Source organism: Cebus imitator, unplaced genomic scaffold, assembly GCF_001604975.1.
Source record: "Cebus imitator isolate Cc_AM_T3 unplaced genomic scaffold, Cebus_imitator-1.0 Scaffold59, whole genome shotgun sequence".
Classification (NCBI taxonomy): Eukaryota; Metazoa; Chordata; class Mammalia; order Primates; family Cebidae; genus Cebus; species Cebus imitator.
Window position 1 is genome coordinate 1,936,540 of NW_016107374.1, and position 4,378 is coordinate 1,940,917.

General features: G+C 51.5%; 1 protein-coding gene across 2 annotated transcripts in view; it reads right to left on the minus strand.

Moving 5' to 3' along the window:
* ARHGAP8 (Rho GTPase activating protein 8) overlaps positions 1–4,378 on the minus strand; it is a 96,396-nt gene that overhangs the window by 58,729 nt on the left and 33,289 nt on the right. The window lies entirely within an intron of this gene.

A 4,378-nucleotide genomic window follows, 5' to 3' on the forward strand; every position in this document is an offset into this window, starting at 1 on the left:
ACACACACACACACACACACGCACTGTGTGAACTCTGATGTCCATGAGTACACACACACACACACACATGCACAGTGTGAACTCTGATGTCCATGAGTACACACACACACACGCAGTGTGTGAATTCTCATGTCCATGAGTACACACACACACACACATGCAGTGTGTGAACTCTGATGTCCATGAGTACACACACACACACACACACACACGCACAGTGTGTGAACTCTCATGTCCCTGCCCCTGCCTGGCTAGGGGGCTGCTTTTTATTTAGGCCATGCATCTGATTCTTCCCAGCAGCCTGGAGGCTACTCTGAGGTTTGGAATCCTGGAGCAATCTCACAGCTTCCAAATGCAGCATCCTCTTCACTTCACAGTTCCTTAAGAATTCTGGTCACGCTTTCCACGTGTTTAGCAAGCTTCTGTTTTCAAGGGTTGCACTGCAAGCCACACTTTTCTCTGCTTCCCTTGCCAACTGGGAGTGTTGAGGCGCAGAATCTCCAGTGGCTATGCCGGAAAGGAGTGTTCTCCAGACGCTGTGTCTACCACCTTGGAGGCCAGGGTTCCATGGCTGACCCGGAGCCTGTGCCCCCCTCCTGCAGGACAAAAGGCGAAAGAACAACTTTGCTCCCAACCGTATGAATCATTTATAAGGCGACTGAAGAGACAAGGAGTCAAATCAATGCTTAACTTTTGGGTTGAAAGTTAACACCAGCATCAAAAAAATTTTTTTAAAGGCTGGGCGCAGTGGATCCGGCCAATGATCAAACATGACAGGGTCATGGGAACCCCTAGGTTTGTAGCCAGCTGGTCAGATGCGTGGGTGGCATTCTCATGGGGGTGCCCCCACCATGTGAAGGGCGGTCTAACCCCAGTTAAAATCCGTTGCAGACTTAAATGATGGGTGTGGCTTGTGGGGCTGGGCACAGACCTCCCACTTCTCGCGGACTCGGGCCTGGCAGGGGCTGTGCCTCATCTTTTCTATCCAGAGCTGAGGCACAGCGGTCCCCTACGGTGCTGGCTGAGTTGATCTTCCATTGGTCAAATTACCTACCACGTGTGAAGTCGCTAACCACACCTGCAGACGTGGAAGGAGCGCCGAAGCCCCCTTTAGGTCTGCATGCTGCGGGAAAGCCGAGCCGGCAATGGAGCAGCCTGCTCCTCACAAGCCTCCTGCTCACATCCAGTGCTGACTCATCCATTCAGTGAACACTTACGGAGCACCTACTGTTTTCAGAGCCCCACAACCTTGCAGGATACTGAGCTCTGAAAGTGAAGTACCACTTTTTACCCCCTCCAAAACCAGAAGGGCAACTAAGTCAGTATTTCCTTTTCATACCAATGGATTTCTTCTTGTTTTTCTTTTTGTAGAGATGGAGTTTGGCTGTGTCACCCAGGCTGGAGTGCAGTGGCACGGTCACAGCTCACTGCAGCCTTGACCTCCTTGGCTCAAACCATCCTCCTGCCTCAGCCTCCTAAGTAGCTGGGATTACAGGCACGAACCACAGCATCTGGCTCGTATCAACAGATGTCTAAATGTCCTTCCAAACAAACATCGCAGCGGTATTCAGATCTGATAAATGCTTGAAGCTTACGGCAGGTGCCGCAGTGAAGTTGGGTTCCTTATACTATTATTCCTTCATTTGAAGCAGTTGACAATTTCCATAATAAAATTTACTTAATTATTTTCTCTGACACAAAGTCTTGCTCTGTTGCCCAGGCCGGCGTGCCCTGGCTCTATCTCAGCTCACTGCAACCTCCATCTCCTGGGTTCAAGCAATTCTCCTGCATCAGCCTCCCCAGCAGCTGGGACTAACAGGTGCACACCACCACACCTGGTTACTTTTTTGTATTTTTAGTGGAGACAAGGTTTCGCCATGTTGGCCAGACTGGTCTCAAACTCCTGACCTCGTGATACACCTGCCTCGGCCTCCCTAAGTGCTGAGATTACAGGCATGAGCCACCGCGCCCAGCCAGTACGAAGTTGAAAAAGATGGAGAGAAGAAAACGCCAAGGGCTGTATGTACTCAGCTTGCCAGGGTAGAATCTCTTCCTCTGCCCAATCCCTGGCTGGGCTGAGCTGGCAATATGGGAATAATAGTGAAACTGACGTGGAAGGGTTGCAGGAGGGATTAAATCAATAGCCTGCATGCAGTCCTGGCACAGCCCCAGAACCCAGTAAGTGCACTGTAAGCTGTTACCATGGACCAGGTAAGATGCTTGGTGCTTCCAGGAGCACTGTGTCCCATCTTCTCATTTACAGGTGAGAAAACTGAGGCTCAGAGCCCAAGTGAGAGCCAAGGTGGGTTGGCAAGGGCAGCTGGCCAAAGCTGACTCCCAGCCAAGCGTCTGCAGCTTCCTCCGCCCTGTGCCTGCCCGACACTGAGGCCCGCCTTCCTCGCTCCCTCAGTCTCCCCAGCAGTCGAGAGGAATCCCCGGAACCTTCAACCTTCCCACTTATTAAGCCGTCAACACCGCATCTGTGTTGATGCCATCCGTCAATATGAGTAAACACCCTTCCCTGATCTCCGGGAACACAGACCAGCACATCAGAACCAGACTTCAATATGATATAATATGGAAGGAAATGAAATGAAATCTATCAATAACATGCAAATTCTGCAAGGCGTCGGATGAATTCATGACCCCTGTTTCTCCCCTCGCTGTTTACAACCCCACATCGCTCACTGTCTCTGCAACGGGAGAAGCCCGGTTTACGAATAAAGAAATGATTCCCAGAGCCGTTACCCACAGGACACACAGGGCCATTCATCATTTCTCCCAGTGGAGGGCGATTAAACCGCATCATAAAGCCAGGAGCGATCTATCGGGAGGGGGTCGAAAGTTTGTTACGGTTTGGTTTTTGTTTGAAATTGCCAACCGCATCTGCAAAAGTGGAAGGAGAGCTGAGGTCCCCTTTAGGTCGCGTGCTGCGGGAAAGCCGCGCTGGCATCGGAACGGGTTGCCTGCAGCAAGACATGAACTGAGGGCTGTGGACGCGTGCTGTCCTGCAGGGCCACACCCGCCGTGGATGCCTCTTTCTCTCCCCTGCCCCTCACCACCCTCCATGTCTCTGAGCTTCTACCTCCACCTCTTCTGGTCCTCAGACCTGGAACTGTTGCCGGGTTTTGGGGTGCAGGGGAGCACTTAGCTCCCCTGAGAGGACGTTTTTCCAGGCTCTTGGTCTCTCACTCACCCAAGAATGGGACAGGGGACCATGCCGGGCATGGTACACTTGTAAATACCGGACCCCAAAAAGTTTTTACAGAAAGTGATTAATTTAGGCAGAGAAAGAGAAAAAGGAGAGAGAAAAAGATGAGAGAGAGAAAAGCTTGCACGAAGAGTGTGGAAGGGGAACCAAGCGTGGAATCCAAAGGGGTGTGACGAAGGGGACTTTTAACCTGGGAGGAGCTCCCTCCCTCTCCAAGTCCCCTGGCCAATGAAAGCAATGCCTTTAAACTTCCGCTAAAGTTACTGACTTTTGATTCTTTCCCGAGCCCTCAAAAATTACAACAGAAACCGTTAAATCTCCCCGATGGAGAGGCATGGGAGCAGGCAGGTGCATGGCGCTGGGAAGTCCTTGCCCCTTGTGGACCCAGAAAGAAAAGAGAACCTTCTATCCCCCACCCCGCTTCACATCACCCAACAGAGCTCCACTCTGAGCTCACAGCCTCAGCCCCAGACCAGAGCTTCAGACCCCAAAACTCACGCTTAGCCCCACAATGACCACTTCCTAAAGTACTGAAGTGAACTCTATTTACAAAACACTATTCTAACCAGATGCAGTGGCTCGTGCCTATGATCCCGGCACTGTGGGAGGATCACTTGAGGTCAGAAGTTGGAGACCAGCCTGTCCGACATGGTGAAATCTCGTCTCTCCTAAAAATGCAAAAATTAGCCAGGCGTGGCGGCGGGCACCTATAATCCCAGCTACTTGGGAGGCTGAGGCAGGAGAATTTTTTGAACCTGGGAGGCGGAGGTTGCAGTGAGCCGAGATCACACCACTGCATTCCAGCCTGGGCAACAGAAGATTCCAGGCGGGGCAACAGAGTAAGACTTCGTCTCAAAAAACAAAACAAAAAACCCCACTACTGAGACTGGACAGGGAAAACGTGGCACATATACACCATGGAATATTATGCAGCCATCAAAAACGATGAGTTTTTGTCCTTTGTAGGGACATGGATGAACCTGGAAACCATCATTCGCAGCAAACTGACACAAGAACAGAAAATCAAACACCACATGTTCCCACTCATAGGCGGGTGTTGAACAATGAGAACACGTGGACACAGGGAGGGGAGCATCACACACTGGGGACTGTCGGGGAGAAATAGGGGAGCGACAGCAGGGGGTGGGGAGTTGGGGAGAGAGAGCA